General features: G+C 30.0%; 1 long non-coding RNA gene across 1 annotated transcript in view; it reads right to left on the reverse strand.

The window, feature by feature from the left end:
• Positions 1-14,939: 14,939 nt before the first annotated feature.
• The window catches only part of LOC126734014 (uncharacterized), a 36,780-nt gene continuing 30,952 nt past the window's right edge, over positions 14,940-20,767 (reverse strand). Inside the window, exons 3-4 of the long non-coding RNA XR_007659923.1 lie at positions 15,465-15,560; positions 14,940-15,399 (exon numbers count right to left, since the gene is read on the reverse strand). This is a non-coding gene — a long non-coding RNA (uncharacterized LOC126734014). The remainder of the gene's footprint in view (positions 15,400-15,464; positions 15,561-20,767) is intronic.

A 20,767-nucleotide genomic window follows, 5' to 3' on the forward strand; every position in this document is an offset into this window, starting at 1 on the left:
CTTCCTAGAAATTTTATCGATTAGGATTAAGTCAGGCCTGTTGTTACTTACTCGTTGATCTGTGAGTACAGTGCAATCCCAATACAATTTGTGTTGGTCATTTCCAAGAACTGGTTCCGTCTTATAGTTATAATATGGTACCTTGGCTGCCGATAAGAGGTTAAGTTTTTCTGCGAGCTCCTGATGCGGTAAGGCGCATGAAATGGACTACGTCTATTAATAAAACCATAATGCGAATCTTCTACAGAATCACCAACAATGAAAGGGAGATGGTCGGATATCGGCAACAACTTTACGCCGAATTCTGCGAGAGATATCCAGAACTAAATGTGACCGAACAGCGCGTTGCAGACCAGTACCGTGTAATCCTAAGGAACAACCTTATCCCAGAAACTCGATTAGCAACCATTAGACGAGAAGTGGAACTTGAACTGAATAATAACCCTGCTTCACCAGAAATACCAAACGCGGAAGCACAAGCTGAACACCAGCTACTTGAACCAATTCAACAACTAATGCTCACTGAAATCCGTGACAATGATACGCAAAATGTTGAAGAGGATCTTGAAAAACTGCAGGCAGAATTCAGAAGGGCATTGATGGAGTTCGATGGAACAAATCCGCTGCTTAGACCCCCAATACCAAAAGTGAACTCTTCACGTAGATTGGCAACAGTTCTGGAAACGTTGAACAACAATATTTTACCAGAACACCTATAGGAAGCTGGCAGTTGTCACCAAAACTCTGGGTGTCAAGCCTAATGCTAAGCGTGGTAAAAACAATTTGGTATCACCACCATGGGCAAGAAGGTTGCAGACCAGGATCGACTCCATTCGGAAAGATATAGGGCAGCTCATCGCATTTATCGGAGGAGTGCAAACATCTAAGACACGAAAGAACGTAACAGCAATCATGAGTCGTTACCAGCATCATGCCCAATATAACCCAGAAAATCGAACACCTGAAGAATGTTTGGATACACTGAAACAAAAATTATCGGTATATGCAGGACGGTTTAAAAGATATAAATCCAGCAATAGCAGAAAGCAGGACAACGCGCTTTTCGTACGCTCGGGGAAATCTTTTTATAGAAAACTTAAGTTTTCAACCAGTCCTTGCGAAAATAACTATCCAACTAGCGATGAAATTTCAACATTCTGGAGTAGTCAAAACAGTTCTGTCCCAGTAGAGGCAAAAGTTGTCATTTTCAAGTACAGTTCCTGGTTTGTACTGGTAATATGGGCAAGTTTCGCCAATTAGATGATAAAGTTTTGCCAGTTCTTGATGAATAATTTTTGCCACACATTATTATTATTATTATTATTATTATTATTATTATTATTATTATTATTATTATTATTATTATTATTATTATTATTATTATTATTATTATTATTATTATTATTATGATAATCTTAAAATGATGCAGGATTCAAACTTTGTTGTTTACTTCGTATAATTTTTATATTGAAGACGTTGAACCTGAAAAAGAAATATCAGGTCTGACAAAACGGTCGCAGGTACTCGAGACGACCACAGGTATTTCGAGGGCGCGGCCGGATAGGCGATGTTATCTGTCCCTCATTTAATAAAATCAATGGATTCGGGTTTTGTTTTTGATTTGCATCCCTTGACCAGACAACAAATGAATTTGTCATTAAATACATACATCAAAGACGAATTAAAATAATATAAGTTTAAAGAAAATTATATATTATTAAAGTATTACTACTCTGCAATGGCAGCATTTCTATATATTACACGATGTAGACAATTAATAGAAGGACTAAACCGTGACAATAAAACTAGTATATTATACGTTTCACTTTTTCATAGCTATAAAAATTGACATAGCCATAACTTCTGACTGGAAACTAATTTCATAAAACAGATTTAAGTTTAGTAATTGTAAGTTTAGTAACTCTTTTGAAATTATAAAGTAGTCGCAAGCAGATATTTAAAAAACAGTTGAATTTTACTGAAGAAGCGAATACGTCTGACGATTGAGTCGAAAAGAAAAGATATTTACCATTAAATTTATCTTTTTAAATAGAGAACCATGAGACCACAACTGTTAAAAAAAAGATGGCAATCCAAGGTTCTTTTTCAAGGATACAATAATGCTTACACTGAACACATTATTAAAAAACTAACAATCTTGTTTATGCAAAAAGGTGTACCATATTAAGAAACTAAAGAATTCAAGAAAAATCTGGAATAATCAGGTGAGTAATACTAGAAATTTTACCTATGAATAAACCCATTTTAAATAATAGTGTATAACATTTGTATGGCCTTGGGTTCTAGTTTCAGACTACAAAGTCTTATTTACAAAAACAACTCTACTTTCAAATATTTTTAAAAGTGTTTTACATTGTGGTTTCTAAGTGACTAAGTTAGAATGATATTTATTAATTATAGTGGCTATATGGGTACGGTTTAAAGCCGTAAACTTGAAAATGTCTTATTCTCTATAATAACATACTGAAAAAAATTGAAGATAACTAAGATAATAATATAAGTTACTATTGAAATTGAAACATTTGGTTATGCATTGGTACTTAACCTGAAATAAAAGCTTTTTAACAATAAGAACAAGTAGCGGCAAATTTTGTATCATATTGGCGAATAAAATTCACCAAAAAAGGAGTTGTTATAAAATATTTAGAAAAAAAACTAATATTCTTTGGAATTTCTCAAAAAAAGTACTATCTTTAATCTAATTATAATTATTTTACGTGAATTGTCACAACTGTTACAACAAAGTCTAGGCTGTTGTTCCTTTCATGCCTCTTATAGCCGTACAAATCCAGAAAATTACGTATAAAAAAGAGAATAAAAATAATATTTTTCCATGATGGCACATATCATATAAAATTTTTTTCCCAAAATATGATATAAACTGAAGATATATAAAATAACCAACTTTCTCATATTTACATACCCGCTACATATTAGCACAAAGACATATAAATTTTAAAACATAAATAAAAATACATTCAAATACTCATGTACGTAAAAAATATTTAATAATAAATAGGTCCTAACAAACGAATGTAGATGAAAATAATGTTAAGTCATATAGGGTTTATGTATATGTGATATAAGGCCTATATGAATATACATATTTTTACACAATTAATTTCAATTTTCTAAAAAAAAATGCAATATTTTTGTATAGTCTTCTATTAAAAATTCAGCTAGACTATTGATTTATAAGCATGTAATGTTAACATAAATAGATGCAACTATATTACAAAAATGCAACTTTTCAAGTATTAGAACAAAGTATTAAATCAACACTTTGCATTAGATTTTAGATTAGGATAAAGCAAACCGTACAGAACTAATATTTCTTTTTATGTTATATGATTCATTATGACGTAGAAACTCAATGTCTTATGTTATATTGTATTTGATCCTTACGATTAGAAAATCTCATATTTCTTAAGCCATGCCATCATGCAGGGCTACCAAATAAAATAATGTTTTACAATGCGTTTACAAAATGTTTAATACAAGCACAATAAGAGGTATCCTATTGATCAATAAATCGATTAAGGAATGAATGACCCCATGTTTCAAAACAAATCGGCTTAAAAAAAGCCGATCCACTTTCTATTAGACAAACAAAGAACTTCTTAATGTTTTTTTTTTATATTTTGACCCAGTATGAGCCACCGAATGCTTTATGCGGCATTATATTGGGTAACACATCGTGCATTCTCACGTAATTATTATGAAAAATTCAAGGTTATTTTATATTTTAATTCATGTTTGCTAGTAATTATATATCAGTACAAAAAATTACATTAGAATAAAAAAGCAATATTACAAAGAATCTTCTATGTATGAAGTACTCTTTAAGTCCTAAAATATAAACTCAATAAAGAGACCTAATAAACTAAGAGGAGTCAAACTCATAAAAATACCTGTATATACATTTAACTTATTCGATTTCAAACATATTCGATTCATGCTTAAAATAGATCTAGAATAGTAAGCAGTAATAAGAACTGTTTTCTTCCTTATTTTTATTTATAGTTCTAAATACAATAAAATAGTAAAAAAAGTTTTCCTCTATTTATCTGTTAAGACTAATTATTAAACACCCTGTTTAAAAATTGATTATTAAAATATTAGTACAGCCTATCAAAGAAGTTTTGGTTTTCCATAAATCCATTTCATATTAAAAGCTATTATTTTAAAGAAATATATGGTTATGTAGTATGTCTAGACTTTATGACAAAAAGTAAAAATAACGCATTACTAAAAACTTTTTAAAATATAGATTTTTATCCTTAATCGACTTTATAAAATTTTAAAAAATTGCCAGTGCTTACCTTTCAACAAATAAATCGTAGTTCGTCAACGAAGTATAGTATATAAATGTTTACCTTTTGTGTTAATAGAATTATCAAAAATGTTTAAATTCTTATTTCTTAATTTCATAGAGAAATGTTCATTTATATTTTTATTAAACAATTATTGTAATAGTATGACAATATTAAATATTTTAGAATAAATTTTTTAACTTTAGATAAACATAGTTTAAGTTTTGTAGTTTTACTGGCTCTATATCGTCCAATTTTCTTAACTTTATGTGTTGGTTTAGTGACCCAGTCAAATCGCTTTTAATTCTTAAGGGTTTAGTTTGATAAATGGTCAAATAAAATCTAAGCTTTTCAATTTTTTTCCTTTAATTGCCAACGTTTCGGCCTACATTAGGCCTTTTTCAGGGCACTACAAAATTAAAAATAAAACACATGTAGACAAGTTAAAACGGTATGTTAGACAGTGGTCAAAAAAGTAATTATCAATGATTAAAATACACTAAAAATACATTAACAATAAATTAAATAAGTATTTTAGAACTGAAATCTTACACTATTCAATGATTACTTTAATTGTTTAAATAGATCTTTAAAACCCAGAAATAAAAAAATTAACAAAAAAAATTATGAAATTAAAAATTAAATGGCAACATTTAAATATACTTATACAACAGAAACATTAAAGCTGTTCGTTTAATTGTGACAAATAGAACATAGTGGTTTCATAGATTGTATTTGGTGTATTTGTTGTTGAGGAATACCTATATCACCATTTGTGCGGAAGTAACAATGCACTTAATGATACGTAATGAATACTATTTACAAAATACTATAATAAATAATATTTTAGCTCCCTTAGATTTTTTCTTAACTCTTCTTAATTTTTATTTTTCTGTATGAATTTGTGGTAGAATTTTATACTATAGAATTTCTTATGGCAAAAGCAAAACAAGGCAACAACATGGATTTTTTTAAGCTTGGGTATTTTCGATCCTTTGTTCCCTACTTTTTTTCATTCTCGGTATACCCAGCAGGATATCCACATTTAATCAATTTATTATCTTGTATATTAATTCAATAATAATATCAATTTAAAAAATTTTAAAGCTCCGAAGGGTCACTGATACTTGACCACACAAAAAGAATTAAGAGCTATATTTTAAATAAACCAATTCTTTTCTACACGGTGGAAGTGAATTGTGGCTTAAAATATGGTCAACATTGTCCAGTCACACCAAGAACCACAATGCGGTGGTGCCTATTAAGGAATGGGTACAGAATGGGTACCCGGAGAGTCGCTATTATACCATTGTTGCTCTCGGGCACAAACGACAATAAATTAGGACTTATTTTTTTCTTACGGTAGGTATGTATTATATGGAATAGATGTTTCATCTGCGGAGTGGCAGAGAACTTAAATAGAAATAGTGTGCTAGATTGAAACAGGTGTCGTTTTGTTTCTGTTTAGCTGTCTGCTTGAATATTATATTCAGAAATACCCAAACTAATCTTCTGTACCAGCGTAGAATTTTGGAATATTTTTTTTTAAGTGGAAGGTGAGGTTCTTATATAACTGTCGAATTTGAATTTATCGAGAACAATGTTCTTAATTTTTGTCAGTTTAGGTTCTGAAAAAAATTATTAACTGCTAATGGTGATATTATATACTGACTATTCTTTTATCAATGAGGGTGAGACTGTTAAACTAGTACTTTACTTAGATAACGAAAGCGTTAGAGTAATGTATTTCTTCAACTCTTACTTAACCTACTTCGCAGGGTAGCTACACTATTCTTTTAGGTGGATCATGTCACTCCGCGTCACAGTGGTACAGAACTGTCTGTACTGAAATTGAGTGGCTTATAGTACAGGGTGTCCCAAATGCAAGGGTGACCATTGGGATCTCGAAAACTGTAAGAGTTACGGGGTCGGTTAAATAGAGGCAAAGTTGTGCAATTTGGAGCTTAATAAAATAACGTATAAAAAATTTTAAAATGCCGGATAGTTCCGGAGATATTCAAAAAAAAACGAAATTTGTCGTTTTCGTTTTTACCTTCTACCGACTTTATTTAAAGAGATATCGGAAAACTAATTAATAAAAAAAAATTAGTCAAATATTAAAAATTACATTATTTTTATTTTAGTCCATATGCAGCTTTCATGTTATTAAGTTTAACCGGCTAATGTCATTTTGTCATGGCCTACTATATAAATTTAAAAAAATCAAATTATTAGGTTAGGAAAGGATACATTTTCATTGAATTGTTTTAAAAAAAAACTATACAGAGTATTTTGTAGCTTCAGTTTATATAAAATCAATTTATTTGGAAATCCCATTGATATCTTTCTCTCTTGGACTCATAGAGTTCTTATGGGAAGTACTAGAAGGAGTAATCGGACATGCAAGTTCGATACCTCATTTTAAAGGCAATTAAAAATACTTTTTTAAAATGAGAAAATCCAATAAGGCGCCTATAAGAAAAAATAAATTTGATGATGATCGAAAAAAAAAACAAAACGTCGGATTAATTTTTTTTGCGTCATATTGTAGGACATAAAAAGTGGTAATGAAAAACTGTTTTTAGTTTTCCGTTGTCTCTTTAAATAAAGTCGGTAGAAGGTAAAAACTATTTTGACAATTTTTAATTTTTTTCGGACAACTCCGGAGGTATCCGGGATTTCAATATTTTTTAAGCGTCATTTTATTAAGCTCCAAATTACGCAACTTTGCCTCCAATAAACCGACCCTGTAACTTTTACCAGGTTTCCGAGAGTCCAATGGTCATCCTCGAATTTGGGACACTCTGTACAGTAAAGACTCGAGTGACGCCGTAAGACTCCAAAATAAACGAATGGCGCTTCTAGCCTCAGTATTTTCCATTTGATGCAAAATGATTTTCCACATCTTGAAGAACAATATTTTAAAAGATCTCGAATAACTTCCCCTGGTGTAACTCTTAAGAATATATAGTTTACGAACTATTTTGTTATTAAAAGAAATGGACATATAAGCCTGTTCATAATATATAAACAGCTGACAGAAAAAATTGGAACAAACTCTTATATAAAGAGACTAAGAAATGGTAAACTACTAATAAATATAAATAGTCTAGAACCGTCAAATAAAATAAAGGTAGTTGGGTTAAAATTCGCCGGCCACATATAGGGTGGACCAAAATAATGCGACTTTCGTTAGGCCATTTTTTAATTGGGCGCTCGGTATTTAATATACAGGGCGTCAAAATGAGAAATATAAAATCGTTTTTTTGAAGTAAGTTGAGTGTTTCATAAGATATTAATTTAAAATTTGGTGTGAGGGGGTTTTTTGGAACGAGAAATTGAATTCCGTTCACGGATTCGCTATATCTTGCAGAGGGCGCCACCTGCGGTATATTGCATGTGTTAAAAATACCAAAATTTTTTTGTACCCCCGTATAATAAAGTTCTAGTAAAAAAATCTAATTATCCAATCTTTTCTTGTAAAAAAAGTATTCTTAGTAAATGTCGGCCTGAAAATCCGTTTATTAGATATCTTAATTTTTAAATCTAGATACATTTTAAGAAGTTACCAAAATAAACGTACACAATTTTTTCTAAGTTAATGCTAAAAAAGTCTTATACATCCCCAGACTGAAAAAGTCAAAGGTGTAAGGCCGGGCGAACGGGGTGGCCACGGAACAGGAGCATCTCGACCCCGACCAATCCGACGATTAAGAAATACTTGATGTAAATAGTTCCTATATCCCATTTATAGCAAAATGAGCCGGAGCATCGTCGAGTTGAAACCAAAGATTTTGTCTTAAATTTAGAGGCAAATCATCAAGCAAATCGGGCAGTATTTCTTGTAAAAACAGAAATGAATCAAACCAGTAACCAAATTACCTGGTAAAATGACAGGTCCTAAAAGAAAGTTATCCATAACACCTGCCCACACATTGGCTTTAAAATTTATTTGATGATGTGTCTCAACTATGGCCCTAGGTTTCTTTTCAGCCCATATGTGTGCGTTATGGATATTTGTCATGCCGTTTCTCGTGAACGTGGCTTCGTCAGTAAAATGAATCGCCCTTATAAAATCTACATTTCTATTATTCATTTCACATAATCATCTACAAAAACCAAGTCTTTCCTCGGGATCGTCGGGTAAAAGACCTTGTACTTTTTGAAGATGAAATGGGTAAAGTTGTTGACTCCGTAAAATATTATGTGTCTCGGTTTTCCCAATATTTCTCATCTGTTCAGCCAAAATCCTAGTACTAATGTTTGGTGATTCTTCGACAATTCTTAAAATCTCTTTCTCTTGAAACCGGTTGAACCGGCTTTTGCTGAAACTTCAAGTCTCCCTTAGGCAGTTAATCAGATTTAAAAAATATTTTCTTTTGGGATGAAATCGGTTTGGGAATGTCTGGGCATAGTGCTAGCGGCTAAACTAGCATTAGCGTAAAATTTTCCTAGTTGAGTATTCACAGGTATTTACTGTTTACAATAAGATTTAAAACTTACCAAACATCAAAACCATATCCGCCATTTCGGAAAAGGGTACATTTCTTGTTCTATGAGCCATTATGGTTTTATAAGTAATAAGATAACACACCAAATACAAATATGTATTTAAAAAATGTAGATTTAAGAGTAATTGAGAAGCTTGTTAAGAGCGTCAGAAGCATTTAACTTTGAGAGTACGTAAAAAGTTACTCGTGCCCGAGGTCAGCTAAATATTTTTGAAAGAAATATCTAGATTTTAAAATTAAGATATCTAATAAACGGATTCTCAGGCCGACATTTACTAGGAATACTTTTTTTACAAGAAAAGATTGGGTAATTAGAATTTTTTACTAGAACTTTATTATACAGGGGTACAAAAAAGTTTTGGTATTTTTAACACATAGTATTTTTAACAGGTGGCGCTCGCTGCAAGGTATAGCGAATCCGTGAACGATTTCTATTTCTCGTTCCAAAAAACCCCCTTACACCAAATTTTAATTTAATACCTCATGAAACACTCGACTTACATCAAAAAAACGATTTTATATTTCTTATTTTGACACGTTGTATATTGAATACCGAGCGCACAATTAAAAAATGGCATGACGAAAGTCGCATTATTTTGGTCTACCCTATATGTGGCCGGCGAATTGGCCTCCTTTTTCCGGACACCCTGTATATAGCAAAGATTTAATAATATGCTCGGATAATGAACTATTGCAAGATTTGTAAAAGAATGAGTGATAAAACTTTAAAGAATTTTAAACAAGTACAAAGAAATAACACCAAACGTAATTTTAAAATTTAAAACCAAAGAACCAAATCTATGCAGGTTTTATTCGAATAAAAGTCTGTCGCTATATACCACCTCCAAATATGGGCAATATGCACTCATTTTTCCTGAAAAAGACATTTGTAGTAAGTAAAACACATACATAGAATGCTTCTCTTCACCAATTTGTCTAAGTTGTAATGAAAATCAGTTACCACATTATAAAGCATGCCCAATTTATATAAAAGAATTCCAAATTCAAAAAATCAAAACTGCAGAAAAAATACCATATAATTTAGCAAAACGCATTTATCTATTCCACAATCTAGAAAATTCTGCAACGTTTGCAAATATAACAAAAAACTAAAAACCTCCTAAAAAATACATTTTTTTGAAAATAAAACACAATTTACCAAAAACTTAAAACGTATACTTGAACCAAATGAAGAAAATCTAAAGAATATAATAAAATTTTTAAAAGAAGTAAATCTTTATGATGAAATATGAAAATACTACAAGCATAGAGTGACATAACCATCAGCAGCAAAAGTTCACTAGGTTGTTATAGAGTAGGTTGTTAAAAGTAACAATAAGAAAACTAGAAAAACTACTATGCGAAGAGCCATCAAACAAATTTTTGGTTACTAAACTATTACAATAGTTTATTGGCCACTAAATATTAATGAATTTTAAAAAATCCATTAAATATTTAAAGCGGTAAATACATTTTCTTAAAACTATTTCAGGCGCATTAGCTACGATTAAAGTACCGCTTTACTCATGACTAAATAAATATAGGTCTGGTGAACTAGCAGGTCATCTTATAAAATCCAGTCTTTCTATATAATGAATTCGAGTTCCATAGAGAGAGAATTTATAAGATTCTAAGCGATCCTAAAATAAGGCTAATAACGCTGGATGTTACAGAAACTGGAATATCGCTCAACATCAGAATAGCATTAGTGTTTTAACAAGAATATTTTAAATATAAGTTTCTACTTGTTCTCAAATAATGTTTGCTCTAACGGGATATGAGACTTACATAGGTTCGGAAAACTTTATTTTCGATTTTTTTTTGCTGAGCCTCTTCTGGTTAAATCTCTTTGACTGCGATATGAGCCACATAGGATTGCTTCTTCCCCTTATCGTTTTTTGCTTCTTACATAATGCAGTGATATTTTATTTTTGAGTATTTATTTGCTTTTTTTTATTTTACTTTCTTTGTTATATTTATTTAATTTTATAGTAAACGGAAGGAATTTTATAGGATAAATAGGATAAGACTGATACCATAGTAATAAAAGAAGCTGGCACAATAAAAGAACGGCCTGAGTCTTAAGTATGAAGTAAAAAATCCTGTACTTATAACCTTTAATTATAAATTGATTTTATTTAGTCAGGTGTTCTTATATTTAGATCTTTGACAAGTTTTTATCTGATTTCTAAATAATTCACTCTAAAGATCCAAGCTTTGATTAAAATTGCAACATAGTGGTAGTTTGGGTTCTCTCTTAGATCAAACCAGCAAAGGTGCTGGAGTATAGACAAGACTTAATCTCATCCTAATTAATGATATTGTATTGATGCCTTCGGCTAATACACTATTGAGCTGTAAACTATAATTTGATGTTAAGTACTTTACTTATTAATGGAATCTAGGATCTTTCTTTAATTATGTATACATATATCCACTCTAGTGGTTCCTTTTAGCAAGTCATAAATGCCTAGCACCATGAATTACAGAATCTTCAACGCTATGTCTATATTAGCTTGTTTAGTTTCTAGCTCCGTCTAATTTTTACGATATCTCTTTAGATCCAGGCTTATTTATTATCCATATGTTTTTTGCATGCTTTGCATTTCGGCATAACTGTAGAGGATATGGTAACAATTAAATACAATTTTTAAAATACGCTAACTACATTTTTTTATACTCAACTGCCTTTAAAGTATTTTTAGATCAGCAAATAATTAAAAAATATCAAATACCTAGAAGACAAAATAGTTTATTTTTTAATAATTATATAAAAATTACTGCTCCAAGGCAAAAAACATATAGAATCCAAACCACATAAAACTATCATAAATTACTTTTAATAGCCCTATTAATATTTAAATAATGTCTAATTCCCTCGCGGCCAATACACATAGCATCTTAATAGAATTCAGTTCGTATAAGGAGCATCTCCACACCAAATCGTTAAACCAACAATTTCCTAATTTAGCTACGGGATGATTTAGTGAAATTAATTACTCACCAACACGATTCACGTTAGAAACTTTCAAGAATATTAATATGGCGTCCAAAACGCCACTTTTCATTATGGTGTGACGATATGTAAAGTTGCGCCAAACGAGTAATGGTAGGTAAATATTTTATGGTTAATTGTAGTCGCTGCTAATTGGTTTGCAATCTTTGCGAGATAAATTTATAAATGTGCTTAATTGGTAGAGTAATAGTCCCTCCAATTAAAATCTGAATTTATTTAATTTATTTTATGATGTACCATAAGTTCTTATATTTTATTTCACAGCAAAATCAAGGTGGGTGGCAAACGGGAAATTATTTATGAAAGACTTTGAATTCAGTATCGATTTTATCTTTTTAAAAGGAAGGGAAATAAGAATAAGGAAAAAATCTGGGACAATATTGCTAAAAATAACTTTTCTATTTTTACTTTTTTTTTGTTAAAAATAAGAGTTCATACGTATTTTGTTCAATTGTTTAGTTTAGGCTTTTACAGGATTCATTTAAAAACCTGTAAAAGTAATCAGTCAAAAAGCAAGAAAATATTTAAAAAATGAACAAGAACACAATAGACCATAAATTTTTTGTGTATTTTTCATTTTGCTTTCTAAGTTCTTAAGTACAAAACTTCATAAGAAATTATAAAAATTTATTTGTTGTTAAAAATTTAGTCCAAGATTGTATTTAATGCAAACATGTTTTATTTTAACTGTCAAGGGTACATTAACAACAAGGATCACATTAATCTTTTAATTAACGATTGGAAACCAAAGATTATTCTTTTAAGCGAGACTCACGTAACTCTGATAGAACTGATATTGAGTCATGTGAGCTGGTCATAGATGCGTATAAATTAGAGCAATGTACAAGTAATAACAGTAGAACAGGAGGGGTCTTAGCATTAATTAGGCGTGATATTAAATATAGAATTAGAAAAGTAGTATGTGTTGAAAGTTATGTCTGGTTACTGTCTTTTGAAATATCTGTGTTTTTTTTGGTCAATACCTAGATGAAGTTAGTGACTTTAATGGAACAAATGTAATTGTTGGTGACTTATGACAATTTTAATCTGCTTAAAAATATATTCTACGGCAACAAAATTAGGGACATAATATTTAGAAATGGATTTTCACAGATAGTCAAAACTCCAACTAGAACCGTTTCTGCTAGCCAAACTATAATTGATTTTATAATACATGCACCAATACCAATGACAAGCACTTCTCTCATAGTGTACATATAACACCCAAAATTAGTGACCATTCTATTTTATCAATTCTCCCAAATCAAAAATAGATCAAAATATAGAACTTGTATCATATCAAAAATCATTTAAGAATTATAATTCTGTAAAATTGCAAGAATAACTTCTTGCATTTGAGTGGAATAACAGTATCTCTCATGTAAATAGATTGGCAAATTCTTTTGTGAATGACATAAAGAGTATTTTAGATAAAATGTGTCCGAGGACTAAATGTTTACAAATATTAAAATATAGGGATAAAAAAATGGATAACCGAGGACATAAGAGAACTTATGCGTGAAAGAGATAATTTATATAAGAGGGCGATAAATGATAAAAGTGAAAATACTTGGAATCAATATAAGGCTAAAAGAAATTTTACAGTTAACAAAATCAGAATAGAGAAGGAAAATTGTCTGCAAGATGTTCGAATGAATAATGTTCATTTTCCATTTTAGCAATGTTAGCGTTTAGAAATAAAACATGGGAATAAAAACTACACTTTAAATCTAAAACGGGAAGTAAACTACTGGAATTAAACAAAGTCAACAATGACAGTAAATTTATTTTACACAAAATGTCAAGCAAGTTAAAAAATGTCTAAAACAAATACTCACAGCCTACTACTAAAACCTCAAAAATAAAAATGTCAACAATTGCAAAACACAGCTTACCTCCTAAATTTTTTCTTTGATTTTTAATTTACGATATTGCTATCCTTTTATTCACCGGCGATTTTCTCAAAAACTAATAGTCGTATAAGAAAAATATAAAAAAAATGCAAGAGACCAAAAATTTTAATTTTTGTATGGTCTATTTTTTGGTGTAGCTTAATTAAAAAAAAATGTATGTACACATAAAATTGTGACCGTTAAAAGTGTGCATCTCCTCAGTTTATTACATTATTCAGTGTACTATTTATTTACATGGATTCTTGTTATGGAAGTACAAAATATTTTTAAAAAATCGAGTAATAATTAATAATTAATAACTAGTACTGGTGAACCATTCTTTTTTTAATACCTACATATACAGAAATTAATGTATTATATTTTTAGTAAAAACTTGTGAATTTAACAAAAACTTTCCTAAAGGTATCCCTTAATATCAATATATGTCAAAATTATTCAAACACACTAAATTCACATAATATTTATTCTAGCTAACAAATTTTGTATTAATTTTATTTTTTCTTTGTAGCTTCTCTTTTAATCTTCTTCTTGTCATATTAATACATTTTTTATCTTACAATTTTTTGACAAGAAATTTCAATTTTTGTGGTTCCTTATGCTGCATTAATATTTAGAGCAAGTTTTTTCTCTTTAAAATAGTATTGCACTTATTATGTATCTGAATAACAGATTTATTGCAGTTAAATTTATTGTTTATAAGTTTAGCTAACAGGTAACAGTATGTACTTATATATATCTAGAAGTATAATATTGAATTCACATAACTCCATTCATTAGTTTAATTGGTCCAAGATCCAATATATTTTTTATTGGTTTCGAAAGAATATCGCTTAAGCATTTTCTTTTTCCACCATGTATAAGTATCTCTTTCCCTCTATCTTTTATACTTTTTATTGTTTATATCGGTTGCCTTAAAGATACATAACCATTGTTAATTAATGTTATAATTTAATTCACCGTTTATTCATCTTCATCTAACAAGATTCAATGATTTAATAAAAGGTCTAAGAAATATAAATTATAATACATAATTAATACGTATAATTTCAAATAGATAATTAAAATAAATAATATATTTTTAAATAGATAATTGTTTTTATCTGCGGTTAAGGAAAAACACATATGATAACCTCTTCTATTTTAAATTAAAGTTACCTTTCTCGCAATTTTAATTTATTTTAAGTTTAGATTAAAAACTACATACTATTAAAGGACTATTTTTTTGCTATTGGAATTCAAAAAACAAAGACAATTTTTTTTTTGTCTAACCAACATGAATTTCTAACAAAGCAAATCTACTGCTATTGCCCTCAAGATAAAACAATTTGGTTCCATTTGCACCAGTGCACATTTTTGAGACCACGAATGAAATTCGGGTATAATATATACTAGTTTACTGCACTTTTATTGCAAATGAAATCTTTAGCCTATGTATTTAAATACACTACGTGTTTGACGTAAGCCTTAGTTTGAATCATATGATATACAATTCCCATGGCGTTGTCAGCAGTATTACATTGACTTACTTAGTCAGCTAGTTTACCCTCAAATGGCGTCTCATTTAACTTTTGACGTCAAAAAGGTAAATCAACTCGCATCTTGATTCAAAATGACCGAAGTTCTTTCTACGAAAAATGATAAAATCTCAACTTTATAGGCCAAATTATAAAATAAAATATCTCAATCTTACCATTATAGGATAAATATGGCCCTAATCTTTAATTCCTATGATTTTTTCATGCTTCCGGCTTTCTGAATCTAATGAGATCATAATAGTTCCCAAAATCTAGAAAATTTTAAAGTCAAATTTTAATTCAAAAAGAATATTAAAATGGTTATTTTTTTAATTTTCAAAAATTTTCATTTCTTAAAGGTCTACTCAGATCTCATCATAACGTCCTATTGTCAGAATTTATAGGCCGAAATTAGGTCAATTTTAAACAAAATAAAACGACAAGTTTGTCAATGAACAACCACCGCATACTGAAATATTTTCTGCGTGCGAATTCATTAATTTTCTTATCAAATTTCTCTCTGATAACAGTACGGCGTAGTTAATTCAGCCGTGCGTGCAGCGTTGTAGTGTAGCCTTTATGCTAAAGATATCTCCAAGATAAAAACCATAAAATAGCGGGTATTTCCGGTATTATATGGGCACGCTTAACATCGACCATTTTGCGTAGGCGCGAACTGGTCGCCAGTTCACGGCACGGGCCATGGGCCGATTTTTTAATTTCAATCAATTGAAAGTTAAACTGTGGAAACATATCTTAATTATAATATTTTCTCTGTTTATTTTGATTTATTACATTAGACGGGAAGTGTTGCTTAAGCGGATTTGCGGAATAACTAATGTCTTTACATTAATAGAAATATATAATCAAACGCGCATTGCTTTCATCTAAAAAAAAAGATTATTTTGTATCGGAATGTGTTTGCAAACTGTTAAATAACTTATATTTTCATTGGCAATTGATGTAATAATAAATATTATAATGTTGACGTCCATCACATTTGGTTATGCTATCTTGGGATCCTATGTAAAACTCACTCCCTATTAAATAAACCAATTTTTTAAAAAGATAACTTTTATTTATTGCATAACCATAATTTAAACCACCCTTTCAAAAAAATCCTTCATAGTATAATCAATTTAAGTTAAGAGAGCGAAGTTATTTATAAATTGTCTACCGAGACAGCAATCGAATATAAAAAAGGCCAATTAAGTGAAATTTAGAGTAGAGAAATAAAGAAAAAAGTCCGACTTGCGTGCACAATTTAAATAAAATATATTTAAGGCGTCCAATATAGAGAATAAGATGCCATTTCAACATGTTGTCTAACCAAATTAGGATATTTCGGAGCTGAGGTACGATTATGGGTATCTTGGAAAAATTGCTATTGAGCGCTCGGTAAAATGCGGTTAAAAGGAGCCTATAATTCCTTAATTTTTAAACACGTTGCAAGTATTTTATTTTAAGTTTTTATTTTAAACAAATAAAAACTGATTATAATAATTATTTTAAGAGAAAATTGGACATATACACCTCTGGTACTATTATTTTATACTACTCGTACAGTTTTCTAATTTTAGAAAGAAATTTCAAACACATATGGGTGCTTAAAAATAGTTCTATTGTCATTAAAAACATGTTAGATTTCTAGTTTCCATATAAAGTGAGGGTAAATATTTTTTTCACACACATATTTCTGTTATTGATGTTAAGATCTGAAATTTTCACTTGCTTGTTATCTTGATCAAAGATAGTTTTATAGGAAACCTGAAACATTACGTAATAGCATGTGAAAACCACCTTAAGAATTTCATATTTCTGGTAACCAGTGTTCCACGGCCGTCACAAATATTTGTGTAATAAAATACCTCATTAATAAAAACATCGTTTTTAAACTCTTCAACTATCTAAACCTTCCTCACTAAACGATAGTGTACTCATGGAACTTCAAAATAAAAAGACACACAGTTTTTATTGCCAGTCAATGAATTCTTTCCAATCAATAGGATACAAGAACATATTTTATCGTATAACCCTTTTGCTGAAACTTTGAAAGGCGTCCAAAACGATTATATTTAAATCAGCAGATATATGTTAAAATTTTAAAATTACTTTATTGTGTACCACCCGAAAGAACCAACAGATGACGACAAAGTCAATGACTTTGTCGTCATGACAAATCAAAGAATTGGTGCCTAAAATATTGATTAGCGATCGATCTTGAAATAAATGCACATAATAAATAAATAATTAAACTTTTAAAAAACCTCATATTATCAATTTCTTAACAGACCTACCTTTGGTATCCGATTTTGGTCATAAAACGTAAAAGTATTATAAGAAAATATGTTTGCTATAATCTTAGAATTCAATAGTTTAATTTAACTCTAAAGCGCTCTCTTGACTTAGAATGCAAATGCTTTTTTCTATATTAATTAGATTATCAAACTTTAATGTTACTTGGCAATACAAAGAAAATCTTTACGAGGTTAGAACCTCGACCATCTGAAAAAAATAGTGCTCCTTAATTATTAATTATTTTACATTCCATCCATGTGAGGTACGGTTTAAATATTACAACTTCAACAAACTACCTACGCGATGTTTCATTAATATCGAAAATGGCGTATCGGCTATTTACTATATCATGGGGGTTTCTAAACATAATAATACAAAAATTTTTCCTTGGCCACCATTAACAAGCATGTTTTAGGCTAATGCTACACTATGACCAATCTTTTGTAGATTAGAAGATTCTCTGAGCGTCAGAAAATCTTGGTTAACTTTTCATAAAGGCGAGATGCGTTCGAAAACTATTTATCGGTTTTAGTCGACCGGTTTGGTTATACGAATCGAAGGCAGTAAATGTTACATTAAAACGCTTATTTATGCCCGAAATAAAGTTGAGTTGCGACCTTAACTGCCCGATTACTGACAATCTGACCAGGCTGGACGCGAACCGTCACCGGCTTTAACTAATGGTTTTATTTGCTCGCATCAATTCCATCGACATCAGGCCAAGGCGGCAGGATGACTCTTTTTTTTTTTTTAATTAAAGACACCATATGTTTAACGACGAGACGAAAATTGGTCTATGAAAATCTTATTATAGGTGCGAAGAGGACGTTGTGTGTGGCCAAATTAATATTTACCTTTACAGGAAAATATTATTGTTTATTCTTTGCAAATTTTTCATAGCTGTAAAAAACACCAAATAATAGAATTAATAGATGTTGGTATGTGAAAAGCATTAGTGCATATTATTGGTAAAATTGTTTATATATTTCCTTATGTAAAGTACAGGAAAATATTATTGTTTATTCTTTGCAAATTTTTCATAGCTGTAAAAAACACCAAATAATAGAATTAATAGATGTTGGTATGTGAAAAGCATTAGTGCATAATATTGGTAAAATTGTTTATATATTTCCTTATGTAAAGTAAGAACAACCTAATGTAAATTCACGTATTCTCGACATAATCTTAACTGCGATAAGCAAGAAGTTTTAAACTAAGAGATCACCATATATATATTTTTTCTTTACGTCTTGATATGAGGTTTGCTGCCTTTTTGTTCCTTTTGTGAGGGATCTAAGATTTTTAAATTATAATTTTTAATATTATTATTATTAATACTATTATTATAGTTATTTTTTATTTGTAGCTCGCGCTATGGTGCGGTATTGTATGGGCCATTGGCCTAAGCAAGATAAAACCATTTTGCTGTTTTATGATTAAATATAGCGTAAGACAAAGAAAGAAAAGGTGGCGAGAAAGATAATTAGGAATGACAACTATGGTTGAGAGTACAATACGAACAACATCAACATATTTTTGTCTTCATGGCTGTTGAATCTCGTTACCATTGTAGTAGGCACAGCAATGTTGATCAGAAAAGTCTTTCTTTGCCCTTTGTCAATTAAAATTATTTCTGGTCGATTACCCGAAATATATCTCTCTGTAATAGAACTTCTATCCCAGTACAATGAATAGTGTTTGAAGTACAATGAATAGTGTTATACAATGACCATTTTCCAGGATATTTTCGGAGGTATATTAATAGTGAGGGATATTAGAGTACGTAAGCTAAAACTTCTGAGCAAGTTGCTAGTGAATTATCTTGACTATACAGCTATGATATATATTTTTTTTTAATAATAAATGTCCAGTCGACATCTATTTAATTTCTAAAAAAAACCAATGAAAAATAAAAAATCTAATGGATAGTAAATTTTTCTCATCTATAATATATCCAAATAGCTGCGAAACAAAAAATGAATAACATAAATCCAATGATAACATAAATATCGATGCGAAAGTTCATACAATTGCTAAATATATCCATTAAAACCATACTACCTTAGTTATTATTTTATCACATGCATTGGAATTGTCCAATTGCCTTTTATTACTATTTCATTGATGACTTTTTATTTTATTGAAGTTCTGAGATTAACAGTTTTGTAAATTTATTAAAGATCTAATATATTCAATAAAATGAAGGTCCAGTTTTCGAAGAGAGACGCACGTCTTCTGAATCTAAAAGAATAACAATGAATCCAGTTTATTTCAGGCTTTCCATTTCTGTTTGTTCAATATCTTTTCACTTTTTTTTTTTAATCGATAGGCTTAAAATTTACCTAAATCCATAGTATGTCCTATATATTTTATTTTTGAAGAAAAGGTCTGATTGATGTATAAAAATATGAGTTCAATGGCTTTTCATTAGTATTTGTCCAATAGTTTCTAATTTTTTTTAAATGTGGTATTATGAATTTCTGAAATCCATGGTACGTTATGCAAAATCTTCAAAATGAAAAAACATCTTTCGACCATTAATGGTTGTCTCTACTTATAAAAATATGTTTCCAATAGCTTTTAAGAAAATCTATCCATTGGACTCAGGTAAGCTAACTATAATTATCAAAATTTCGACCTAATTTGGACCAATGCAAAACATACATTGGAGAATGTGTGGTGTTTGAGTAGCCGCGTTGTATAATGGAAAAAGTTCAACCTTTTAAAGGAGTTTAACCTGTGCAAGTTGGCTTATTACTGAGAGATAAAATATGTAACCCTCTACCTCCAAGAACTCTTGGCAGCTCATGGAGCCCATTCTATCCCTGATTTCACATGGTGGGTTTTGTATTTTGTCATCATTGTTCGTGTATTAATTTCTTCAATTTCTTCAATAATTTCTTTAATTTCTTCTTATTCAGTCTCCGTTCATTTGACTATTCCAAATGTGAATATTAGCCCTGGTATAGCATAAGTGTAGATGGCTTTGACCACATCCATACCATTTAGCCTTGCTTTCAAGATATTATTAAGGCGGATGAAGTATTTTCGTATGGTATTCTGTCTAGTGCCACTAAATTGGCTTCGGATCGATTGCTGAAAACCAAGGTATTTGTATATCTCATCCTCTTCCATGGGCATGATTAATTCTCTGCTTTCAAGCTCTAATCCAGTGATGCTG

Source organism: Anthonomus grandis, chromosome 3, assembly GCF_022605725.1.
Source record: "Anthonomus grandis grandis chromosome 3, icAntGran1.3, whole genome shotgun sequence".
NCBI lineage: Eukaryota > Metazoa > Arthropoda > Insecta > Coleoptera > Curculionidae > Anthonomus > Anthonomus grandis.